The following is a 14,176-nucleotide window of genomic DNA, read 5'->3' as shown; positions in this document are numbered from 1 at the left end:
CATATATTAATTCTTGGGTTTAAACAGAACTAATACAGGAATTCAATCTACCAATTAGAGCTCTAACTGGCCAAGATCCAAAGAAATGTGGAACTACCGTATTTCCGTGAGTCCAAGAGAGCTTTATACTTGTTTTTCTCAAGCAGCAGCTCCAGATGCCACATGGCAAATTACTTTTAGAACTGAGGAAGTTTCAAAAGCACTTTTGTCTATGGCACAGGGGTCAGCTGTTCAAAGTTAAAAAGCCAACAATTCCAGTGCACTAGCCCTTTCTTAAGAGCCCAAACAGCTGTTTTGATCCTATTCAAACACTGACAAGACATAACAGGTCATACCAACTAGTGTATTTAATAGGGTACTTATGTCATGTTTTATCTACAGATACCAACAGAAAGATACTCCATGCCCAAATTTAATTCTGTTTGAAATGGGCAAGTGGATCTATGATTTACAATTGCCAACCGGATCTAGGGGGGGGGAATCCCTTTCATCTTTCTAGCCTTTTCAGTAACTCAGTATCCAGACCTAAAATATCAAAGCAAAATATAGAACATGGCACACTTTGACAGAGCATCTAAACTAAGAAGTTTGGTGGGATCCCCACTGCACAGCCAAAGGCTTGGAAAAATGGCAAGTTCTACTTTCATTCCCAATACCTTCTATTACAGTAGTAATAGTGGTCCGAATACTGGACAAAGAGAAAGAAGACCCAGATTCAAATCCATACTCAACCATGAACCTGGGCCAGTCACTATCTCAGCCTAACCTACATCACATGGTTGTTATAAGGATAAAGTGTTTGGGGTGGGGTGGGGGGCTTCTGGTACATTGCTCTGAACTGCTTGCAGGGAGGGAGGACCAAATATGTAAAATAACAATGTGTTTACCACTATTTTTACAATGTTGTCCATAGAATTTCTCTAAAAAGGAAAATACCACTTTAATGAAGTGGCCATGACGTCCATGCTGCTCATGATGAAAACACAGCAGCTACAAAGTGCTATTCCTTCTTTTTAGAATACTAGGGCTGCCTCAGGAAATCATTTCTAAATACATCCATTCTGATCCATTAATAAGATCTAGGAAAACGTTCATGCCTCTTCCAGAAATTAAGACTAAAAAAATTACCATCCCATCCTCAAGGCAGCTGCTTACATGCAAAGCTTTAAAACAAAACAAACAAAACAAACAAACAAAAAAACCCTGAGCACTCACACTTCCTCAAAATACTTATATACTGGTGAACTCAAAGCACAAAAACAAAAGCTAAGCAATTGATCTGTGTGATGTTCACTGAACATTGTCACTGTGTTTTTGACACACTGCTGTTCATCAAGCAACATAAATGACTGAGCTAGAGTGGGAGAAAAAGATTTTGGAAGACGGAGCCACAATGACCTTCAGAGCTTCCCAACAGCACCTTAATGGCCACCTTTGGTAAAAGGCTGCTGGAATAGATGGACCTGTGTTCTGATCAAGCAAGGGTCTGCTCATATTTTTAACTCTACACATAACATTATGTATGGTAGTGATAGAGAAATACAAGAATGTTGGCAGGTATGGATTGCCTAGCCCAAATGAGATGTTTTCCCACAAACATGCTCTCTACTCTACGTATGAAGAGTATGTGTGTGTGTGCATTTGCACACTTTTACTACTAGATGTATGTTACTAGTAGTTTACAGAGTGAATGCCAGTCTGCATTTAGATTTTTTATATTTACACATATTATACACAAATACTTCAGCAGGTATGCACAAAGAAGGCTGTTCCATTATTTACAATAAGGAGGGAGGGCCCCAACTCTCTAGTTTAATTTCAGGACATTTTTGGCACTCCCAATCTACTTTATGAATGCAGGCCATGTGGGATGAACTCTGATTTCTTTTCAACAGTCTCCAAGAACATTCAGTTGGAAAGGAGTTAGGACATATTTCTTTCTTCTTTAACCCAATTTAAGTCCCTCTATTTTTTCTTAAAGCAAAGCTGTGTATAAAGAAAAATCATAAATCCTTAAGAACATATCCCCTATAAATTTTCCTTAAAACTAGTCATTTGGGAGATATTTAGCCTTTTGCCAAAAAATATTTAATACACTTCATTTATTTTTTTATTTGCCCGAGTATTGCTGACACTTCCCAGTATTTGTTAGTTTTAAAGTGGGACACAGACAGGTTCCCAGTTTTGTACAATTTCAGACTTCTTACAGAAGTTATGCTTATTGAAGCCTAAACACATTTATATAAGTTGGAAACAAAACTTCTCCTAACCTAAATTCAACATAATATAATCAAATGTTCATCACATCTGAGGAAGGTAAACATAATGGTTATCCCACAATATCCTCAAAAGCAGCCTGGAAGTTGGTCCAGTCAGTCTAAGGTTTCTCAGTGAGCTTTACAGCTGAGCAGGAATTTGAGCAGAATCCCCTGTACAAGCATGACACACGAGCCATATCACCACACTGGTTTTTAAACTCTTTGCAGACAATTTACCTGGACTGCAGGAGAGCTACTTAAAACAAGTACAACCATTTTGTATACAAAGCTTTTTAAAAAACAAAACAAAACAGCAGGTTATGTATACTTGTTACTAGCCCAAGGCATTTGCTGGATATGCAAGAATGTCTTCCAGACCAAAATCTCTTGCATGGGTGTTCTTCCTATTCATTATTTGGTGGTGCTGGGGGCAGGGGGGAGGATTAATAACCATGCTATTCTCAACACCAGGACTGCCACTTATCTAATACAGTGAATTACATTTTTTAGAATGCACATTTCCAAAAATGAATCTCATTCTAGCAAGCTATTTAAGCAATAACCAATGTTTCATTAAGGGAGGATAAGATACCATCATGCCTCAAGGAGGAGATGGTAAGAACATTATTTAAAAAGCCCTCCCTTGATCCCTCCAACCTGGACAACTATATACCTATTTCTAACCTTCCCTTTTTGGGCAAGGTAATAGCATGGCCATCCCTGGGGGGTGAGGGGCTGGGGGCGAATCAGCATGTGCAGGGCCTCCTTAACATTCATATCATTACAGAATCATGCTGATTTATAACATACAGTGTAAATAGTGAGAGTGATGCTTTTGGACATGTCCAACCAGCTTGGACATATAATGCATTTCTAAATAAATAAAAATAAGCACAACACATGCTTCATAGTTCTCACAGACCTTCTGGGTTGCAAATTAACTTAAGCATAGTGCATTTATAATTATATTATAATTTATTTATTTGTCATATTTTTACACCACCCAAAACTTACGTCTCTGGGCAGTTTACAAGAAGATTAAAAAGCAATAAATACAATAATTAAAAACAAAAACAAAACAAAAGGAAAAAATATATAATATAATATTATAATATAATACTATAATATTATAAAACAATAATTATATATTATTTGTTTCAGACGTTTTTGTAATTTTCTGTAATTATTGCCTTTTCTGTAATTGTAATTGCCTTTTTTATGAAGGAAAAGGGAAGATTCTTCTGTATGGGGATGGAATGATGGTCTAGGGTGGGCTTCAGTTCCAGACATTTTTGTAATTATGCCATTATGGAGTTGAAGCCCACCAACATCTGGGGACCCAAGGTTGAGAACCCCTGATTTATAGTTTAATGTTTGTTTTTAAATTATTCCAATTGTAATTATTTTAATTCTCATATTATTATTTTAATTGTAAACTGCCCAGAGATGCAAGTTTTGGGCGCTATAGAAGTCTGTTAAACAAACAAACTTAAACTTGAAACCCCTTTACTAACTTCTGGTCCGGGAAACAGCACACGAAGAATGTAGTGGTCCTTGAAACTGCACACAAATAATTTACTGGTCCTTGACCCCAAAAAGGTTGAGAAACACTGCTCTAGTGGATGACCTACTCCATGAGCTTGATAGGGTTCTGATGGACCTCTCAGTGGCATTCAATACCATCGACCATGGTATCCTTCTGGACCGCCTCTTGAGTACAGGGATTGGAGATACTGCTTTGGAGTGGCTTCAGTCCTGGGGGACTACTGCTTGGCTCCTTGGCCATTGGCCTGTAGGGTGGTGCAGGATTTGATTTTGTCTCCCATGCTGTTAAACATCTACATGAAACCACTGGGATTGGGCTTGGACTGAGTTGTCAGCAATCAACAGATGACACTCTGTTCCATCTCTCCTTATCACCTGATCCTAGGGAGGCAGTGATGGGTTGGATATGGGCTAATAAACTGAGATTGAATCGAGGCAAGACGAAGCTGCTGTTGGTCAGTAGAAGAGCCAATCAGGATGAGGGAATTCAACCAGTTCTGGCTGGGGTTGCACACCCCTCGAAAAAGCAGGTGTGCAGCTTGGGGTTATTGCTGGACCTGGCTCTGCTTTTGGAAATTCAGGGGGAGGCAGTGGCCAGGGGTGCCTTTGCACAGCTTCAGCTAGTGTACCAGCTGCATCTCCTTCTCGAGAAGGCAGATCTGGCCACAGTTACTCATGCCTTAAGTCACGACATAGCTGGATTACTGTAACACACTCCACGTGGGGCTGCCCTTGAAGAATGTTTGGAAACTGCAGCTTGTACAAAATGTGGCAGCTAGGTTTTATCCAGACCTGCCTGCTGGGATCATATTGCATTTTGAAAGAGCTACATTGGCTGCCAATTTCCCCCCAGGTGCAATTTAAGGTGCTGATTTTGACCTTTAAAACCCTTGATGGTTTGGGCCCTGGATACCTGAGGGACCACCTACTCCCAAGGGTTTCTGCCCGCTTGATGAGGTTATCGAGGGAGGCTCTGCGTGCTGACAATGAGGGTGGCTTGGCTGTCATGCACAGGGACAGGTCCTTCTCAGTTATTTCCCCTAGACTTTGGAATCCTCTCCTGGTGGGCATCGGCACCTCAGTCTCCATCACAGTTTTTAGAAAGCAAGTGAAATCTTGGCTTTTTACCCAGATTTTTATATGAGTGTTTTTGTTGCTGTTGCTCTGTATATTATGGCCATATTGTATATGCTTTTTTGTTTTTATATTCCAATTTAATATTTTTATTGTGTAACTTTTATAGTCTTATATTGTTTTAAATGTTTCATAAACTGCCTTGAGATTGTTTTAATGTAAGGTGGTATACAAATTTAACAATAAATAAATAAATAGCATTTCATATTGAACAAGTCATGACAACCCTTGTTACACTGAACTGGCAATCTGCAAAGTCATCGTTTGAGGTATCAGACTTGGTCTTGTCTTGTTTATTTGGATTGGTTTCAGCTGTAAGATGTTTACTAGTGCTGAAGAGATGCTTGAAGGTATTCAGGTGCCCACTTGTGGACTAAGTCTGTGCCAATCTTTGCTGATTAAAATCAGAGTCAGGTTCTCTACCAGCTGAGACTGACAATACCTCTCCTTTATTAAACTAGCATTCTAGCCTGAAATTGTTCAGGCTAGGAGAGGAGAGCTGGTCTTGTGGTAGCAAGCATGACTTGTCCCCATAGCTAAGCAGGGTCTGCCCTGGTTGCATATGAATGGGAGACTTGATGTGTGAGCACTGCAAGATATTGAGCAGAAGGTTTCAAGTTCCCTCCCTGGCTTCTCCAAGAGAGGGCTGAGAGAGATTCCTGCCTGCAACCTTGGAGAAGCCGCTGCCAGTCTGAAGACAATACTGAGCTAGATAGACCAATGGTCTGACTCAGTATATGGCAGTTTCCTATGTTCCTTGCTTACTACATTTTGATGTCAGTTGCTTGTTTGTCTCCAGTCCTGGAGAAAGGTGGTGGAACAGATAGTAAGTGTAATTTAAGTAACCTCAGAAGCTATTGGTTTCCTGGAATACTGCCCACCTAGCTTTAGCATCCCCACCCCATGCACAGCAAATGTCTGTAACCAGATTGACAGAGGTAATTGTTCTATTTATCTTTTTATATTTTATTCCAGAGTCTTTGAAACTGCTGATCATAAAGTCTTGGCAGTTTTCAGTAAGAGAGTCAAGAAGATGTCACACAAGCCATGTGTGTATTTAATCCAACACCAAATATAAGCATAGTTATACAGGTAGCTTCATAATTTCTTGAAATTGCAAGGTAAAAAATGTGATTTAATTGATGAGCACAAGAAAATAAGGATCTTCCCACCCCACCCGCAAAGCTTTCTTAATATTTATCAGAAGTTCTTAACTCTGAAGAGAGGAAGCTCCTGCAGTTTTAGATTCTATTTGTCATATTTACAGTATTTGCTCAACTGCTTTCCACAAGCTAACTGCTGCAGATTCTTTACATACAATATTACACTGGGCTATGGTACAAACAGTGAAAGCATGAAAGAAAAATATCCGACAACTGAGTTTATGAGATTTAAGTTTTCCAAATAATTACATCTTGAAAGGAAGCAAAACCACAGCCACTGATTGAGTCTAAATGAAGCACTAACTGACATGAATGTCTACTGGAATCTGGAGAAGCAGTGTCAGGCTAGTTCCTGGAAGATTTAAGACCATGTCCTAGTGGAAGCTCAGCCTGGGGTGAAAATGCCACTTTGAAATGCAGTCTTCAAACAAACTTAGTATTATAATTCCTCAGCACCTATAACCAACAGCTACAAAATATATTAGCTGAGGATCACCCTCATGTGTGAGGAGATAGTCCTTTCACTTGCTCATGAGGGCAGGGGCAAAGTCATTCTGATGGCATCCCCTCATGCCTTATGGGAACACCACTCTAGAGAACCTCCCCATCTTGGGGAGAGCTACTGGGGTAGTAGGGAGCGACAGGTGGAAGGGTTTAGGAGCCCTCCTCTTTGCACAAGTGGAACAGCTACTCACAATTTGGATCCCAACTCTGGATTATTAGATTGATACTAAAATACTGATATTTCAGTTTTATTCTTTTCTCCATAGTTAGCCATCCATAAGAATAGAATGCAATCCTGAAAAGCTGCCTTTCATTTTTATTTGAAAGGAGATTACACCTGTCTTAAGAAAGTGGGGGTGGGGATAAATTCTGACAATTTATACAACGAATGTGTACAATGTTACAACTCTGAGTGAAAAGTATGTTGTATGCCGATTACTACAATGGATGAAAGGAATTCTTCCAATACTGTTGGCGCCCCAAACACGAAATCATTCTGTACACAATTACTTTTGAAATATGTGTATTAATATAGTAGTGCGCACACCCACATACCTATTTGTGAAGTTACAAACTTTAAAATCTCCTGGAAAACTCAAGGTTAGCACACTATTTTGATGTTATTTAAATCATGGATTAGCTAATACAAGCTGACCCCGCACAGAGCATCTGTGCGCTCTTTGGGGCTGGCTACCTCTCTCTCTACACCCCCTCCGTCTCCGGCGGGGCCGAGTGCAGCCGCCGCCACCAGCGGGCCGAGTGCAGCCGCCGCCACCGTGCTGCTGGGCCGCCCCGCCGCTGCCGCACCACCACCACTGCGCTGTCGGGCCGGGCCGCCCCCACCGCCTCACATCTGCGGCCGGGCTGGGGCCCGTCGCCCCGCCCGAGCAACTTCCACAAGTTCTAAACCCCATAGAGAGAGTTATGTAGAAGACCCAAACAAATATGATCCACAAATATAACAAGAAGCACATTTTAAAAGGAGAGCCTTCAGCACTGATGTAGATAAAGTTCTGTATCAGGACACCTCAGATTTCACACCAAAAATTAAGTCCGCAAATATTACAGCCAAAATCCACAGATCCGAGCACTGGACACTGGGGCCTTCCAACGTTCCCATCTCTACTGTACCCCATCAGAGGACACTAAGGATCCTGCAACTTTTAGGAGGGGCATTAAAAAAAAAAAGAGGCTCAGAAGCCCAATATTAGAACCTGTAGCTCAGTCACAGAACTTTAGATTATGCGTGGGGTGTGTGTGTGCACACACACACTACTTTGCATAAGAGATCAGTGTGCCTACAGCAGCTGACATCATAATGAATTCCCAAATATTCAACATGCATAGAACCCTATCAGTCATGATTACCTAATAGGAGCAGCCAGTACATGGATCGAGAAAGTAGCTTTCGATACAATGTTTATAATATACTACAGCCTATAATATGAACAGATTTTTATACCAGATGTATGCATATGAAGCAACTAGTTCTGCTTCAGAATAAATTGACCTGATGATTCAAAACATATTCTTGCATATGAATTTGAAAACATCTAAAATGTATTCAAAATACAAAATGCTGGTTATCACCTATAAAGCAATGAACAGCTTAGGCCCTAGGTATTTAAGAGAAGGTCTTCTTCACCATGAGCCCCACCGCCTGCTAAGATCATCTGGAGAGGTTTGTCTGCAGTTGCTGCCAACTCGTCTGGCAGCTACTCCAGAACGGGCCTTCTCTGTTGCTGCTGCTGGACTTTGGAATAAGCTCCCTGTTGAAACAAGAGCCTCCCCATCTCTGGCAACTTTTAAAAAGGCACTGAAGAAACATTTATTCACCCAGGCTTTAAATTAGATTTATCGCTTTAATATTTTTAATGTTAATGATTTTAATTGTTTAATTGATTCAATGTGTTAATTATTTTAACTGTAAACCACCCAGAGACGCAAGTTTTGGGTAGTATAGAATTATATCAAAATAAATAAATAAATAAATACATACATACATACATACATACCAGGATGCAAACACAGCACGCAATCTAAATAATGCATGGAAGAGCTGCCAACCGAAGTTAAAATCAAGGCATAAGTGTGGCACTCATTTGGAAGTCTAATTACACACAGCTGTGTGTGTTAGGTGGGCAACAACAAGCATCATATGTATGTTAATTTTTGATAATGTGTCTTGTGTCACAATGAAGGTACTCCTAATTTCTGAAATGAATGTTTAATATGTCATTTTACATTAACACAAAATAATGAATATTTAAAGTGTCTCTGTCCTGTGCCACCGCAAATATTGCAGAAAAAGCAAAAAGAGAAGGGAGAAAAGGTTTATGAAAGGAGTAAATGCAGAGATGAAAGCACTGCCATCTATACATTACCCCATTGTCGCAAAAACTTAGGTTTCATCCTTTAATATTGCTAATTTCCCTAGCCTCCATATATCAGCAATATTTTTGACAACCTAAGCAGATTCTAAGAACATGAGCTTTCCTACCATAGCGTCATATGAATAAGGCTATGCTTTTTAAGGTAATTTTCATTTGTTAGATATTATATTGATTGATTAAGTGCCGTCAAGTTGGTATCAACTCTTAGCGACCACATAGATACATTCTATCCAGGATGATCTGTCTTCAACTTGGCCTTTAAGGTCTCTCAGTGGTGCATTCATTGTTGCCGTAATCGAGTCCATCCACCTTGCTGCTGGTCGTCCTCTTCTTCTCTTTCCTTCAACTTTTCCCAGCATTATGGACTTCTAAAGGGAGCTGGGTTTTTGCATAATGTGTCCAAAGTATGATAGTTTGAGCCTGGTCATTTGTGCCTTGAGTGAAAATTCTGGATTGATTTGTTCTATGATCCATTGGTTTGTTTTCCTGGCTGTCCATGGTATCCTCAAAAGTCGTCTTCAGCACCAAAGTTCAAAAGTGTCAATACTTTTTCTATCTTGCTTCTTCAAAGTCCAGCTTTCACATCCATAGATGTCACGGGAAAAATCATTGAGCGATTCTAATCTTTGTAGGTGTAGACACGTGACGGCATCTAAATATCCTTTCCAAGGCCTTCATTGCTACCCTACCAAGTGCTAGACTACGGTGTATTTCTTGACTGTTGGATCCCTTACTGTTGACGGTTGATCTTAAAAGGCAGAAGCTATCAAACACTTCAATGTCTTCATGGTTAGTTCTGAGGCTAATTGCTGTAGCCATTGTCATTAGTTTAGTCTTCTTTACATTTAGTTGTAGTCCCATTTTTTCACTGTAATCCTTAACTTTCATTACTAGAGCTTGCAGATCACCTGCATTCTCAGCTATCAGAGTAGTGTCATCAGCGTAATACAAGTTATTGATGTTTTTTCCTCCAGCTTTAAAACTACACTCAACTTCTTCCAATCCAGCTTCTCTCAGTATACATTCAGCATATAAGTTGAATGAAGAGGGAGAAAGTATAAAGCCTTGCCTCACTCCTTTGCCGATCTGGAACCAGTCTGTTTCACCATGTTTCGTCTGGACTGTGGCTTCCTGTGCTGTGTATCGGTTTCTCATGAGAACAATGAGGTGTTCTGGGTTGCCCATTTTCCTAAGGATACTCCACAACTTGACATGGTCGATGCAATCGAAGGCTTTTCAATAAAATCAATATTGGGTCAATATTAAGTCAATAAAGCACATATTGACTTCTTTTTGGTGTTCTTTGGCTTTCTCAATTATCCAGGGTGCATCAGCAATGATGCATCTTGTTCCTCAGCCTTTTCTGAAACCAGCTTGAACATCCGGCATTTCCCTTTCCACATAGGGCTCTAATCCGCATTGGATGATCATGAGCATTATTTTGTTAGCATGTGAAACTAAGGATATTGTGCAATGGTTTGCACAATCTGTTGAGTCTCCTTTCTTTGGTATGGGTATGTAGACTGACCTCTTCCAATCTGCTGGCCACTGTGGTGTTCGCCAAATTTGCTGGCATAGTTTGGTTAGAGTCTTGACTGATTGTTCTTCTGTTGCTTGCCATATTTCTATAGCTACTCCATCAATTCCTGTATAGGAGTGTGCCTGGACTGGTTCGGAGGCCATGCCGGAGGCCTCCGAACCGGTCTGGTTCCGAGCCAGTCCGGCGGCTCGGCATGGAGGGGGGTTGTAGCTTTAAGGGCGGGGGTAGTACTCCCCCCCCCCCGCCGCTCTTCCCACTCCGGCGCTGTCATTTTAGTAAAAGTTTCTGGGGCGGCAGCATTCCTCCCTACCACCCCTGACCCCGTCGTTAGTCCTCCAGTGCTCCAGTAGGCAATACGCATGCGCCCGTTCTGGTGCGTGTGCGCACTCGCCGCCCCGCGTGCGCATTCCATACACGTCACACGTCCCGCACCATTCTAAAAACAAATGCCCACTATATGTCATCACTTCCCCCCATCTGATACTTCATTAAACCACTACCATATATATTTAGACCCAGACTCACGCCATCCCAAAGGTTTGGGGTACTCTCTTTCAGCCATCCTCAAACCAGAAAAAAGATCAATACAATTCTCTGAGATTTCCCCATCCTTTGGGGCAGGTGGTAGTAACAGGAAACAGAACCTTCTTGGTTGTGGCACTGTGCTTCTAGAAATCTTCCTTCAAAGCAGTTCAGACATCATCTTTATATTTCTTTTAGCCACAAGTGAAATATTTATTTGTTCAGACTTTTTAGATCTTGTTGGTTTTATGCCAGAATTTAATTGTTCTCTGGTGCTTTTAATGCTTCGCTATATTGCTGCATTCTGCTCTAAGCGCTTCAGCTGAAGAGTGACAAAAAATGTTGCCGTCAGATAAATTTAGTAAAACCACCGCACATTGTGAGATCGATCATAGATTTCGTAACATAACAGTAATGGGATATACAGGAGAACACTTATGACCAGCACCCAAATTGTGCCTAGCAGACAGGGAACATTTATTAAGTTAGCATACCACCACTACTGTACTACTGGTGTAGTGTTTCATTAGTTGAAAACTGCAATGTGCTCATGGGTACAAGAGCTGCCACATGAGAATATAACCATTATCTTAAGTGGTGTTATTCAATAGTCAGTATGAGAAGAGTGTAAATTGAGCTGCGTGCTGCAATTGGTTAGCACTACACTCAAATATCTCTCGGCTCTAACGAACACAAATATGCATCACCCTTGTTTTGAGTTCCATAGTACCTACTACCGATTATCCAATTAACAGTCCAGTTGCATTATCCTGGCTAATAGACTACTTCTGTCATAACTGATTCCTAAGTCTTGGAGTCAGGCTCTGCCATGTGTTCTCCAGAACTTGTACTACTCTCAAACTCCGACTACAACCCTATTACAACATGCAATGTTGCCAAGTTCCTTTTGGCAGCGTGCAAAATCTGCCAGGATTTGACCACCAGCAATAACTAATTAGGCCCAACATAGTTCATACCTGCACTGCCGCGTCTCCTACCCAGTATACAGTTTTCATCTCATTAGAATTAAAATTTGATTAAAATATGATCTTTGTTATAGTTTATCATAGATTTTAATCTTATGAACATACTTTTAAACTTCTTAGCCCTTATGCATTTTTCTCATATTTTAATTAATTTTATAACATTCTCTAGTTCTTAGTCTGAACTTTACAGTTACTGCTTTCCTCAGTCAGAGACTGTTTTTAATACCACTGCTTTTATGTTTTTTCTTATGCTGGTCAGAGACTGGGAAAAAAGGATTGATTAACTCAAATATTAAAGGAACCTTAATTTAAAACAAAACAAAACCACACTACTCAGAACTGTTGCCCACCCCCTGCTCTGCTTCCTCCAATGCTTCTCTCACTCTACTCCTCCGCATCCACCATTTGTAGAAAGCTCAAGGTGGCTTATATGTCTTTCTTTGGTCTCCCAACAGACACTGGTCAGGTCTACCTTTTTAGCTTCAACATTATAGCAGTGGCCACTCCCACCTAATTTCAACCACCACACCCCTACACATCGGGTTTTAAAAACGGCACACATCATTGATATGAAGGTGGGCTCTAAGTACTAGAAGTTACCACCACCTTTATGTTTTCCAAGGAATTGAAACACATCTCAGTTACACAGAGATCCCCCCGCCGCCCCAGTTTTAACAAGCAACTGGGCCAGTTTTCTACTTCCTCCTATAAGAAAATAACAGCACCCCTGCAGGACCAGACCAAAGCCTTTCTAGTCCAGCATCCTGTTTCCCACAGTAGCCAACCTCTGGGAAGCAAACAAGTAGCAGATGAAGGCATACCGCTCTCCAATCATTGGTTCCCTGCATCTGATATTCTATTTCCAAACTGGAGGCATGTGGCATTTGTGACATAGCCACCAATGAACTTGCCTCTCTTAATTCTCTTTTAAAGCCTTCTAAGCCAGTGACCATGGAAAACTGGCAGCAGCAATCCAGGGTTTCAGACCATCCTATCCTGACCAGGAGATGTCAGGGATTAAACATCCAGGGATTAAACATCAGTACCTGCTGCGTGCAAAGCATATGTGCTGCCATGAAGATATGTTCCTTCTCTCATTTTCCTAAGAAGTCCTTTGAATCTCATTTACAGATCAAAAACTGCAATTCTTATAGTGAAACATCAGAATCTTCAATAGAATTCTTATTTACACTACAAAGATGTTTGCTTTAGCAACTGGGTAAACAAAACAAAGCTTGGCTATTTTTAGGCAAGTTGGTTGGCTGGTTCTCTTCCTCTACCTAGGGTTAGGCTTCCTGGAAGACCATCCTGGTGTAGCTTCCATCACATGATGCTGGAGTGAAGAAAAGCACTTCCCCTCTTTTCTGGGATCTGACCTTTTATAAAAAGTTTACTTGGAAGTCAAATTACTGACTTCTCTTAAGCCTGCTTTTAAAAATTAACTTATTGAAAGGTCATATGAGCCACCTCATGGCGCAGCAGGAAAATCACCTGAATAGCAAGCCAGGGACTGTCAGTTCGAATCCCCACTGGTATATTTCCCAGACTATGGGAAACACTTATATCAGGCAGCAGCGATATATGAAGATGCTGAAAGGCATCATCTCATACTGTGCAGGAGGCGGCAATGGTAAACCCCTCCTGTCCAAAACCAAAAGAAAACCACAGGGCTCTGTCGTTGCCAGGAGTTGACATCGACTAGACAGCACACTTTACTTTAAAAGTCATATGAGTTAATTATACCACACTTTCAAGACTTTGGACCTTTTATATCTAAGCCAGGAGTGAGAGAGACACAAGCTCCTCCGGGGTGAACTTGTGTGCAAGAGAACAAAATAGTTCTGAACCCCTGTTTACCAATCTTCAGTCTTTAGGTTCTTTGAAGTTCAGACGAAGAAGCTCCAAGGTAACTTCATAATCCAGTTAGTCTATGACTACCAGGGATTTGAACAGAGGTTTCTCAAGTCCAAATTCATCCCATGTTCCCTACTGCCTTTATTTCTATACCGCCCCATACAAAAACGTACCTGAGTGGTTCACAATCTAAAAACCATTAAAACATTGACACAATTAAAACAATTTTTAAAAAACAAATAAAAATGCTAAAACCTGAAGCTTTAACACTATAAAC

General features: G+C 40.7%; 1 protein-coding gene across 3 annotated transcripts in view; it reads right to left on the bottom strand.

Moving 5' to 3' along the window:
* Positions 1-14,176, bottom strand: part of MAP3K1 (mitogen-activated protein kinase kinase kinase 1) — a 98,301-nt gene that overhangs the window by 58,775 nt on the left and 25,350 nt on the right. The window lies entirely within an intron of this gene.

This window comes from Hemicordylus capensis, chromosome 2 (assembly GCF_027244095.1).
Source record: "Hemicordylus capensis ecotype Gifberg chromosome 2, rHemCap1.1.pri, whole genome shotgun sequence".
NCBI classification, from domain to species: Eukaryota; Metazoa; Chordata; class Lepidosauria; order Squamata; family Cordylidae; genus Hemicordylus; species Hemicordylus capensis.
Note: the sequence above shows the minus strand (reverse complement) of the source record. Positions and strands in the feature narration are given on the sequence as shown.